The following is a 13,459-nucleotide window of genomic DNA, read 5'->3' as shown; positions in this document are numbered from 1 at the left end:
TCATGGCTTTTTCCACGATAAGTGTAGATGGGAAAAAATGTAAACATGGAAATAAACCAGGAATATAACTCATGTGGTCTTGCAGAAAACTTCTACCTATCTACCTGGTAATTATTATGATTAAAGATAGCACACGATGAAGGAGAAAAGTTGACTCAGACAAATCATGATAATAAACAGGCTTGTCATGGATCAATAAATCCAAATGTCATGCCTGAGATCTGCATATCCAATGCCTGAAAATTTACTTTATCTCACGTTGGACATAAAGTTGGCTAGGGTGAATTGTATGAGTATTTTCCATTATCCTAGAAGGCACTACCAGTGACGTAGCAGATATGATAGACGAATGTTAACCTGTGGAAACCAAAAGCCATCAGGAGATAAAACAGAAGGTGTGTAGTAGAAAAATGTGTGGTGAATATTCATATGTTTACCTGAAGAATCTGATATTAGGGCCTGCAAAGAGATGTAATGAAAAAAGGAGAAATGTGACAAATTGAATGTGAAGAAATGTGAAACAGTCTGCAAACATACACAATCCAAAATGTAAATACCAACAAAAGGAGATAACAGACTCTTCCAATATGGGGAAAATGAAAGGAGTCCACAGAAAAAAAAAGTCTGTAAATAGGCACACCAAACAGCCCCACAGTTTATAGGAGCCAATCCAGGTCTGAATGGTCCAACAGGTGAAAAAGAAGGGAGGAAAACAGGAATGTAGTACAAGCAACCTTTTATGGAGGTATAGACTGAGGTAGGAAAAATTAGAATTGAGAGATCCCTCAAGATCTAAATTTGTTTTTGGATACTACAGTAAAAGGAAATTATTGGAAATCTTACAACCTAAAAAACTACCTTGTTAAGAATAACAAATTGTATGTAGTGGAGAGAGTGAAGTTCATTCTGAGCAGCAGTAAAACATTTGTGCAGCTTGTTGAACCACGTCATACCATCGGTTCTTAGTAGTAACATGCAACTGAAACTGACACTCAAACAAACCTGCAGAGTTTATACATATATTCAGTGACAGTAGTACTTGACAAACAAATTCAGTACATACATACACTTGTTAGAGTGAAGTGCACAACTGCAAAAATTTTATGTGCAAACTCACAAATGGCTTAGGCCCACTACAACAGCTAACTAAGGTTAACATTACTGAATTACAAGTAACAAGTTTTGCAATGTAGTGCATGATGTGCGATTTATAGGTTACAACCAAGTACTGTACCGTGAGCCCATTTTACTGTTTATCTGCACGAGCCTATTTTAGAATGTATGCGAAAAAATAATAGCATTGTTTGGAAATACAATGCTGATCTTACATTATGGCAACATGTTCATCTGTCAAGAATTTCAAAAGGCTGCCATATGGACACCATGTAATTGATTTTTGTCATTCTTGGTCAAGTAATCAGACATATTTGGATAGAGATGTCTAAAATTTGTAATGTTCCTGCATATTAAATCCTAGAAACCTATAAAATGTTAATCCTCTCAGGTATTGTGTTTGATCTTTCTTTGGAGTCAGGAGGGGGCAAAAACTCAAGAATCTTAAGGTCACAGGGCATTTTGAATCAACATACCTCTTTTCTTAATCTGAGAACTGATGTACTGTTAGTTTATAAATATTACACCCCCATGCCCACCTAGTGAAAAAAACTAATGGTAAATTTAACAAATTCACTGAGAAACTCGTTTATGTTTCATTAACATTAATATCCTTCCAATGTATTTTTTTGGCTTTGCCCTAAAAATGATGAATTTCCTGTCCTGCAATACAAAATACAGAAAGACAAGAGCTTAAATGGAATATGCATAAGATCATGTAGGCTCTTATCAAACATGGGAACAGAATAAAGGTGGTGGAAGAGTGGAGAAGATAGGGGAATAAACCTCCTGTGATTAGTAAAGGTTTTTGTTTGGTTTGTTTTCAATTTTGCCCAAAACTACACAAGGGCTATCTGCACTAGCCATCCCTAATTTTTCAGTGTACGACTACAAGGAAGGCAGCTAGTCATCACCCACTGCCAACTCTTGGGCTACTCTTTTACTAATGAATAGTGGGATTGACTATCACATTATAACACTCACACGGCTGAAATGACAAGCACGTTTGGCGTGATGGGGACTTAAACCCGCAACCCTCAGATTACAAGTTGAGTGTCTTATCCACCTGACCATGTTGGGCTGATTAGTAAAAGAAAAGTCCATAATCAGTGCCCCCCAGCAATTAACAAATGTACAGACTGACAAGCCAATGAGGAACAACCAAGGAAAGAAAGCACAAAAACAGCCCCAGGATAATACACAGGAAGAAAAGAGTGGCTGGAAGTTCAATGTTAAAAGACCTATCACAGTCACTACTAGAAAGAGTTTGCAGAAGGACAAGAGTGACAGACTGGACAAATTCCAAATCCATAGAGGATGAATGATAACCCTTGATGAGATGTGCTAGTATGAAGCATGAGAGAGAGAGAGGGTGAAAACTGGGGAAAGATAGAGGATCAAATACCAGTAGACAAAGGCTGAACTGAATATAGACATCAACAATAGAATCAGAGAATAAAAGTAGTGTGTAAAATGAAGGTCATTGGAGAAGACACATAGGTGAATTAGCATAAAGAAAAAGGTGACACCAGGCCAAGCTAAAAAAATTAATAAACAGAGATAAAGGATAAGGAATAATGGATCATAATGGAGTAATTAGAGCTGTGAAGGACATGACAACCATTAAGATATAAGCCATTGGTAGATGACAGGCAAAACCATCCTGATGTGAATACACCAAGCACGGTAAGTGTAATGCACAAAGGCAAAGGAATGTGGAACAGGAGCATCTTGGGCAGTTTATTCAAGCAAGCCAACAACAAGGGCAGGAATGTACCCAAAGAAAAGAGGGCTGAGTAAATGGGTATGGAAGAGGAAATGTATGACAAGATTTGAAACATCAGAAGTTCCTTCAACAGAAAGGATTAATTAGTTGGTTTGGCATTTTATGGCAAAAAGCAACTAGGCTATCTGTGCAAAACATATGGTAAAAAGTTAATATTAAAGTAAAATTATTAAAATTTGTAAAAAGAAATCAATGTAAAACAAAACTTAATTTTTGAATTAAAACAAATAGCGTAAAATCCAATTTTTATATCTCGTTTACAACTGTAAGTGAAACTACAGTAATACAAATTGTAAAGGACTTTCTGTAGCATAATTTTAATTATCTTAACTTGTCAGGAACACTCACATGTAAGATAAAACATCAGCATTAGTAACCTGAAGTTTGCCTTTCCAATCCTGGTTTAGAGTTCTATTATGGCTATTTTATAATTTCATATTGAACTACTTGTAAATTTTAAAAAGGAATCATATAAAAAAAGGTCTAATTTGTGAATTAAAAACTTAAATACGTTAATTAAAAAGGTTAATGGCCTTTAAAATGTCCAACATTATGGATAAACCTTGGGACAAAACATGTTTAAAATGGTGCAATCATTAAGAGTTGTAACAAAGACAAGACAGTAAAATGTGGCTTACTGTGACCTGAGTGTCACACAGACAACACATTGGTGTATAAGGTTGGTCGGTTGGTTGATTTTGTAATTTATGCCTAGGCTATCTGCACCAAACATCCGATAAAAAGTTAAAATTAAACTTAGTAAAATTCATAAAAGGAAATTAAGGTAAAACAAAACAAAGTTTAAAAAACATAAAACCAATGTTTACATCTAGTCTACAATGTTAAAAGAAAAACTACAGTAATACAAGTTGTATAGGGCTTTCTGTAGCATAATTGTAATTATCATAACTTGTCAGGAAGACTAACAGGTAATACAAAAACCACTGTTAGTCACGTGAAGTTTGCCTTTCCATTCCTGGTTCTGAGTTATTTGACATTATGGCCATTTTCAAAAAGTAACAAAAGTTTTGAAAGACTTGTAACAAAATTTTAATAATAACTCACCAGGATGACTAAAGGGAGTTCAAACAGCAGCATTAGTCACCTGAAGTTTGCCTTTCCAGTCCTGGTTGAGTTATTTAACATTATAGATATTTTCTAATTTCAAATTGAACTAGATGGACCAATTCTTAAAATAAAATCACATTAAAAAAAGTCTTGTGTATAACTTAAAAAAACTTGAATGTCATTAAAAAGATTAATGGTCTCTAGAAAAAAAAAACATTAACAAGGTGGACAGTGTCACCATCACCAATAACACTAATGTTATGGACAAACCTTGGGATAGAACACATTTAACAGGTTACCATCGTTGAGAGTTGTAACGATGAGAAGAAAGTAAAATGTAGCTTATTGTGACATGAGTGTTACACAGACTACACATTGGTGCATGAGTTCCCGATAAAAGAAAACAGAGTTAAGAAACTGAGACGAATGCATAGTCTAGTTAGAACAACTTCCTCTTTCCAATCCTTACGGAAGCAAGTCCAATAGAGAGTTTTATTGGGAAAAGCTTATTTATGCATTGCTCACTCCAAGTCGACTGCCAGCTGGCAGAGATCCGAGCCTTGAATACAGGACCATAGTCCACGTATAGAACAGGCACAGCAGTGATAGTGCCAGAGCAGACAGATTTAGCTGCAATGTCGGCAAGCTCGTTCCTGCGAATACCAACGTGGCCCAGTATTCAGAAAAACTAGATAGAAGTAGATGTTAAAGAGAAATGGGCCAGTTGGTTTTGAATATCGGTGAGAAAAGGGTGTGAACTAACATGAAGTGATTCCAGGGCCAGTAGAAAACTAAGCAAGTCAGCATAAATAGTGCAGTCTGAGTACTGCTTAGCTTCTGTGTGATCCAGGACAAGAAAAATGACATACAGTTCAGCAGTGAACACAGAAGCTGTAGGGGGGATTCTGCATGCAACCACCAAACCATGGCAGTCACCTGATTTCAAATCATCTGTATTAATGGGAATGAAAGAATGGTTCAAAAGATGTTCAGCAAATAACACAGTATTTCTAATCGGGAGTGTCTGCTTTTCTCACGACTAAAAGATAGGTCACATTTGAGGACTGTAAGAAGCCATGGTGGGATGTGCTGACCAGTGGATACAGCAATGTTATCCAAGGACACACCCAATTCATTCAACTGCACCTGGATATGAAGGCCAAAAGGAGCAATGGCAATCGTCTGTTCTGAAAAAGTATGGCCCCAAAAAAAGAAAACACAACCCCAGGTGGGATGCTTTGGTAAAGAATGAAGTTTTGAAGCATATAGTAAAAACAGTTGGAAATGGCAAAGGTGTAAAGAACGTTCATGAGACTATGTATAAGTTCTGAACTGAGGAAGTGCTAAAGTCCTTGATGATGAATGGGGTCCAGCATCTTTAAGGCCGAGTTTCTGGTAGAGCCATAGACCACTGATCTATAGTCGAGTTTTGATCGAATAAAAGCACGATATATCTTTAACACAGAGGATGTTCAGTGCTCTTGTATATTTGACCTATAGATGCTTGATGTGTGGTATAAAGGTCAGCTTATGGTCAGAGATAAGCCCAAAGACCTTTGTTTCAGGGTCCACGAGTAGCACAACTTCAATGATAGAAAGTTCATGATCAAGGTGAATAGCTGTTGGCAGCACAAATGCATGCAAACAGTTTGAGAAAGAGAGAAAGAAATATGTTAAAACTTTGCTGTGGTCCACTTCAGTAAATGACTGAGGGCAGTTTCTAGCTGCCACTCAATATACCTCATGTTCAATGACTGATATGGGATGAAAATTGTCAATACAGAGCCTGCAACAGTAAGAGGGCAGTGATGGCATTAATCCTTATACTGGAAAGTGACACTCAAAACACAGCCCTAAGGGACTCCAATTTCCTGTAGAAAGGAATGGGAAAGTGTCAAATCCACATGAACTTTGAATTGCCTGTTTATTAAAAATTTTTAATAACATAAGCAAATGACCACATAACCCATACAAGTGGAGATCTCATAAAATGCCAAGCCTCCATCTAGTATCATAAGCCTTTTCAAGGTTAAAGTGTATTGATACAAGATGTCATTTGAGAAAAGCTTCTCCGACTAATGTTTCAAGTCAAATCAGGTGGTCCATGGTGGAGCACTGTTGTCAGAACCAACACCGGGTGGGCAAGAGGAGATTGTTTGATTTGAGGAGCCAAACAACATGACCATTAACTATTCTCTCTAAGATTTTACAGAGACAGGTCATCAAAGCAATTAGACAGTATTTTGAAGGAATCTTGGGATCCTTCCCAGGCTTAAAGAAAGGTAGAACAACAGTCTGGTACCAGGCATCAAGAAAAACATTCTCTTCACAGATCCAATTAAAAACAATCAGAAGAACAACAAGAAAATCCAGAGATAGATGTCACAGCACCTCTTAGTGTATAGCGCAAAGTCTGATCGATGTAGCGCCAGACCAATGAAGGGCCACTTTGAGTTCCACCAGTGAAAAGGAGTGATTATAGTCATAGAGACAATCAGCTCAAAAGAAAAGAGGTATTTGTTCTGCCCAAGTCTTGATGGCTAAGAAGATGGAGGATGAAGCAGAAGTGCTTGATATCCAGCAAAAGCTTTCACCTAGAGTGTCTGCAATGCTCTAGGTATCAACTACTTCCTAGCCATCAGAGAGCAAGATTCGGAGAGGGACAGAATTATATTGTCCACTGACCCTTCGAATCTTGTTCCACGACTTTCAAACTAGTTGTAGAAGAAATGCTGGTTGTGAACTTAATCCAAGATTCCTTCTGGCTTTAACATCTAACCTACCAAGCAGGTGCATGGGCATGCTGGAAAGTGATGCAGCTAGAGAGTGTGGTATACCTATGAAAAGTATACCACTCCCATTTTTGAGCCCCCTGTGCCATGTGGCAGGCAGGATTCCATCAAAGGAGGATATCGCGTGCCAAATATCTGGTAGAAAGATAAATTAAGGTAAACTTTGTAAAATTCATAAAAGGAAATTAAGGTAAAACAAAACAAAGTTTAAAAAACATAACATAAAACCAATGTTTACATCTAGTCTACAACGTTAAGAGAAAAACTACAGTGATACAAGGTGTAAAGGACTTTCTGTAGCATAATTGAAATTATCATAACTCAACAGGAAGACTAACAGGTAAGTATAAGAACCACCGTCAGTCACCTGAAGTTGGCCTTTCCAGTCCTGGTTCAAAGTTTTTTGACGTTATGGCCATATTCAAAAGTAATAAAAGTTTTAAAAGACTTGGAGCAAAATTTTAATAATAACTTGCCAGGCTGACAAACAGGTAGTTCAAACAGCAGCATTAGACACCTGAATTTGGCCTTTCCAGTCCTGGTTTCAACTTATCTACAGAAAGTATCCCAAGCCCATTTTTGAGCCTTCCATGCCATGTGACAGGCAGGATTCCATGACGGATGAGGATATCGTAGAAAACATATTGAGGTTTTATGAATATGTTGAGCAGCTGCTTATATAATGCAGTCAGTCACTGCTGTCATGCAGTTGTCTATTTGATGGCTTACAGATGATGGCAGGATCAACTTCTGCAAGATCAGTGAAAGAGGGTCAGTTGGTTTGATCCAGTTTCCATTGAGAGTGTGTAGGTCAGGTTGCATCGACCACAGCCAGTCTCTCTTAAAATTATAGAAAAATGATCACTACCTCATGAATTAATGTCAACCTCCAGGAAAAGTGGGAGAATAGCGAGATCAATAGCAGTGAAGCACTAACTAGGTCCATGCAAATAAGTGTAAGAACCAATATTGAAACGAGAAAGGTTGTGACCTAAGAGCATACACTCTACGGAGTGACCCCTCCCATCAATATCCGTACCTCTCCACAGGGGATTATGATCTTTAAATTCCCCAAGGATTAAAATGGGAGATGGCAACTGTTCAATGACAGCATCAAGGTCTGATTGATCATAGGCTCTTCAGGCAACAGGTAGAGAGAACAAATAGTGATGGTAAGATCCAAGGAAACATGGATGACTACAGCCTCCAAAAGTGTCTCAAGTGGCTCATCAACCAATAATGCCACCCCTCAATGCATTTGTCCATTACACAATCTGTCATTTCTGTACAAAGAAAACTGCCAATAGGTGACTGTATTGGCAGGTTTCAGAAATGTTTCATGTAAGGAAAGACATACAGGATGGTGGTAACCAATCAGTGTTTTGATGTCATCCAGATTAGAACATAAACTTTGACAATTTCATTGTATCAAAGTAGCCATTTTTATTTATGTGTAGGCAAATTGGGTGGAGAGCCCTTCTGTTGTCAACCATGTTTTTCTTCTTTAATTGAGAGAAGTCTGTCAACCTCATTGGATTCTGCCCTGGGTTGATCGGACAGATCTCTGTCACTAGAAGAGGATTCCAGCAACTAAGGACATAAACAAATGATAATTTTGTATATTGGGATGGGAGACGATGATGTACCCAAGAAAATACCCGCACCCAGAACCAAAGGAAGTTGATCTTGGGGCTTGCTGGAATGAATGTTAGAGACAGAGATGGGTGTTGACATTGATTCATCTACTTTTTTAACCATGGAGGTCAAAAGACTTTACATACGGTTTGAGAATGATTCTTTTGAAGACAGAGATCGATCTGCTCTCCAACTGTAATAGTGGAATAAAGTGCAGCAGCATGCGTCCAAGATGAAGTGGTGGACAGTAACTTTCAAGCCTCAGAGTAGGTAATGTTTTGGATTGTCTTCAAATGCTGCATCTCTTTTCCTTCCAACCATTTAGATCAAGAACAAAAAGTATGATGGGTGAGAACCATTACAATTAATGCAACGAGAGTCTGTTTCACGCTTATATGCAACATGGTCCTTGCCACCACAATGAGGACACATTAAGGAACCAGAACATGATGTTTTCGAGTGACATAACCGTTGACACTGAAAACATTCGAGGGTTTGGAATATATGGCCATACCTTGCAATTAAAATAACCTGCCTTGATGGTGACAGGTGGACCCTATGGGGGCCAGACCAAGGCCACCCGTCTATAGGAATACAAGGCCAAAGTGGTGTGTGAGGATTGGATCTCTCAACCACCAGGAACCTCTCCTTCCCTTCATGGGTCACCACATATGGCAAACACGTGGGTGAATGTTTAGACCCCAGGGAAGGTTCTATTCTTTCAGTTTACCTCCTCTCACCACATACAGAAATCCACACTGAGGGGCAACAGAAAGGGAAGTGTTGAAGAAGAAAGGGATCAAAGGAAAGAGGGATTCTAGGACTGCCAGCATCCTCAAAAGAAAAAACATCTTGTGCAGAAAGGAAATGAGAAGTGACCAGATATATAATAGATCACAGGTGAAAAAGTCATCTAAATTCAATCTGACATGCAGAAGTACGAAACACTGAAAAGGTCTAAGAAAAGACAGATCTCACCATAGATCCCCCTTTCAAATAAGTAGTCTGAAGAAAAAAAAGCAGTAGAAAAAGAGGAAACATCTGACAAAGAAACAGTTCAAGAAAAGGAAAGCCAGCCCTGAGCCATGAATATAGCAAGCAAAGACCGACATGATGCTAATGTTAAGTCAAATGGAAGAGAAAAGAAGATATGAAAAAGGTGGATGTAAATAAAACAAAGTCCATAAATCAGGACAAAATAAGGGATGAAAGTGAGGGAGAAGCATTTTGAGAAGACAAAAGCTATTAGAGAAAAAAACTGCATAAAGCACAATAACAAGCAGGGAGAAAAGACAATATAAACCTCAAAAATAGTGAGCTGAAAAGTGAGAAAATGAAAAAAAGAACAACCTACCTCATGCAAATAAAGACAACGTATGAAACTAGAAGAGAACCATTTGCTATACTTCTTTATTTACTATTCTATGTTAAGAAAAATTAAGTTTAAGGACTTGTTTGTAAATATCAATAATGTGTATACATATATCATATATTACAGTATAACTGAAATGCAACTTTTACAAAATACTAGCCCACTAAAACACAATCAAGATAGATCACTTTCTACAGGCAAGCTTTATTCTTCGATGCTATTAAATGAGTGCACATTCACTGCATTATTGCAACCTCTGTAATGTTAGACAGCTGAACAAGCCATTGTAACAAAAATAATATATAAATGTGTACTGTTATGAGATTTAAGCTGTGTAGACTAAACACTTGTGTTTTTGTATTATTTTTTGTCCTTTTAGAAATAAAACAGTATAATTTCCTAATTTTTATGGTAGTAATGAAGTCATTCAAACTGACAGATCTCATATAGATTTATGACAGATAAAACAGTTTTACTTCAAAACTTAAAATGTATTTAGAAGATTGTGCACTCTCATTTTATATCAAACTCACTGCAAAAGGATTAGTATTTCATGAATGGCAATGTACTATCCAAAGCATATCATGTGAATGATGTATAACAGTTCATTCCTCAACTGTCAACAAAAAAATTTGGCTTACAAAACTGAATGAGGCTCTTTGAGCATATGGTGGTTTATAATATACTGAATAATAATTGTAATGATTCTAAGAGTCAATGAATCTCCAAAGGCCACAAATAAAATAAGGCCTAAAAGTGAACAATGTCATACACCAAGAACCAAATATAAACTGCAACCCTTTAAGAATTCATGATAAAATTTAAAAGTTTTAAAACAAAAATCAAAAGTTCATTAATGATGCAAATCTCATGATACCAAACAGACTAAAACACGTCTGGTCAACAGTGCCTAGGAAAATAATGACTGAGTGTAAATGCAGAGGATGTGGAGATGTTACATATGGAGATGTGTCACCCTCCTATAGTGGAAGGCTTTGCTACATAATTATAATCATGCAGAAGCATAATTCTTGTTAAAATATGATATTAGGGCAGTGCTGCTTCAAGGTTAGTAGCATGTAAATTTCCAAAACATTTGCATGGGAAAGATAGCCACGTAAAGAAGTGTAGGATCATTTTGCAACACTAAAAAAATTCCAAATTTAAAGAATTCACAGGAACCCACCCTAGGATGTGACAAAAAAAAGTGCTTTGGTAATAAAACCCATTAGGAAAGAGAATGAAAATCACAAAAAACAATATATGAATAATTATAATATTAAATATGATGCTTAGCAAATATAAACCCATACTTCTTGATGAACAGATAAAAGAAAGTAGTATATGCACTGTTTATAAACATTTCTCAGAACTGTATAGAAATGATCTTGGAATATTCCTTTTATTTCTTCATGAACTGTATTACATTATATAATAATAATATTAATTCTAAAACATTCTTGGGTTAAAATTGTTGAGATAAGATTTCAGTTATTGTTTTTACTTAAATTGTGAAAATATACATGAGTAAATTTAACACCTGAAAGATTCTCACTGGCCTTAACGGTAGCAAGTTCTTAGAAAAACAACTACCAATGAGAGTGGGGAAAGAACAAGGTTGGCAAGAAAATCTTTAAGTTCTAAAGAAATATGTACGAAATACATAAGCCCAAGTTTAGGTTGAGTACTAAACAAACTTTAATTATAATTTGTAGGAAGGTTTGCCAGGTAATACAATGTGGAACCAAGTATTTTAATCCTTTTAATGTTTTATTATAGTTTGGTAAATCTGAAAATTTTCATTCCAGTTGGGTAATTTAATCAAATGACTTGTCACCCATTCACTCGTATTCTCAGCAAACATTACAAACTTCAGTTAGCAGGGTGCGTAAAATTGTTTCAAATTGAAGATTGAATGTGATTTTTACATTATATATGGAGTAGAATAGTAACAATGCACATTACACATTACCGTACATCTTGTTTAACATTGTACTTAAATAGCAGGATTATTATTATTGAAACCTACCTGCTATGTTTTTACATAATGTTATAACAAAAGTTAATTGCAAGCACATACATGCCCACCTTACAACTGTTTTTAAAAGATAAACTACATTATTTTAAATCAGGGAGTTACACATAATGTAACACTCAGAAAGAAATATCAAATCAATGTAATTGCTTAAGTTCTTTATACATGTACTGATTTTTTTTTTAGGTAGGATCTATACAAATGTGCCTGTAAAAATACTATCTTATACACAACTGGTATGTTATTCTGAACTTCAAAGCTCCATTTATATTAGAGAATTTAAATTTTGATTTTTATCCACATGAAAAAAAATTTAAATGTCATTTAATTACAAATCCTCATGTGAAAACATTTAAAAAAAAACACATTATACAAACTGAAGGAACATTGAAATATTTCAGTATGTGAAAATTCAAGAAATAAAGTGTACAAGTCTTAAGATGTGGTATCATGGGAAGTTCTTTTCAATATAACAATATCTTGTGTATTTAATAAATAATGGGTGAACAATGTAACATAAGGTATATTTTAATGAAAATTAACTACTCAGCAACAGTAGTCTTATTATTTATAGCCACAGGATACAAGTAAAGCCTTGAGTCAATTTTGTGTTCAAGTAATGTCAGCTGAAATTTGCATCTATTAAAATAACTAATGTTGTGATATCAAGCCTATAAGAACTAATAAAAAATACTAGGAGCAAACTAACATTTAAATATGGCACTACATAATATTTGTGATAAGAAACCCACTTCAAATAAAACTGCATCTCAAGATGGCTGTATGGGTTTAACCCAATGAGGTCAAAATGCTGTTCTCTGCTTTATTTTGGTGTTAATACCCATACCAGCTGTCCTGAGATACATTTTTGCTACTTGACATTGATTTTACCACAAAACATGCAAGAAAAAACGCAATAATACTTTCATAAATCAAATTAAAAACGTAACTTTACAGTAAAATATTTTACTGCTTTTTTCTTTAGCCATACACAATACATATACTGGGGTATTTTCAGTAAAAGTATTACACAACATGAGAAAAGGAGCAAATAATAATGTCGTTTTCAAGTTCAGACTTCTAAGATATTGTATGTTATTTCTCAGTCCGCTTAATTTTAAAATATATATATATATACAGTTAAATTCGGTGCTTCTTTTTCATTGACGAAATAGCCTTAAACGCAGTATTTTAATTGCGTAACTTTGTACCTTTGTATACTCCACAACTTTGCAAACACCATACAGGCTTAATAAAATGCATGGAAATAAACTATACATTTACTGTTGATATTCAAATATAATTAGCTGATACAGTGTTCCCACCCAAGGTCGCCAATAATACACAGTATCGACAAGGCTTAGCATCACAAACGACTTAGTTAGGCCTAACTAAAACCTTTGTTCGTACATCCAAATAATAAATTTGTAATTAAACAGCATATTCGCTAGAAAGTGTTCAATGTATGATATTTTTATTCTTTTTCTCATTTATACTAACATTTATATTTATTCTTACCTCCAATTTTTGTTCGAATAACGACGGGTTAGGAAATATAGGCCTAGATTCTTCTTTTCTCCACCTAGTCGTTGATCCTTCTTTTTCGCAATCGTCAAATCTCAAGACACAATTACCGGTAAAATAACAGTAGCTCCCCC

At 35.7% G+C, this 13,459-nt stretch overlaps 1 protein-coding gene across 2 annotated transcripts in view; it reads right to left on the bottom strand.

Annotated features, from left to right (window-relative positions):
- The window catches only part of HnRNP-K (Heterogeneous nuclear ribonucleoprotein K), a 72,703-nt gene extending 59,246 nt beyond the window's left edge, over positions 1-13,457 (bottom strand). The window contains exon 1 of one of the 2 annotated variants that reach the window (XM_076498477.1): positions 13,320-13,457. The gene's annotated coding sequence lies outside the window, so the exon portion shown is untranslated. The remainder of the gene's footprint in view (positions 1-13,319) is intronic. The other variant, XM_076498480.1, reaches the window with a different exon arrangement.
- Positions 13,458-13,459: the final 2 nt, after the last annotated feature.

Source organism: Tachypleus tridentatus, chromosome 4 (assembly GCF_004210375.1).
Source record: "Tachypleus tridentatus isolate NWPU-2018 chromosome 4, ASM421037v1, whole genome shotgun sequence".
In the NCBI taxonomy this organism is placed as follows: Eukaryota; Metazoa; Arthropoda; class Merostomata; order Xiphosura; family Limulidae; genus Tachypleus; species Tachypleus tridentatus.
Note: the sequence above shows the minus strand (reverse complement) of the source record. Positions and strands in the feature narration are given on the sequence as shown.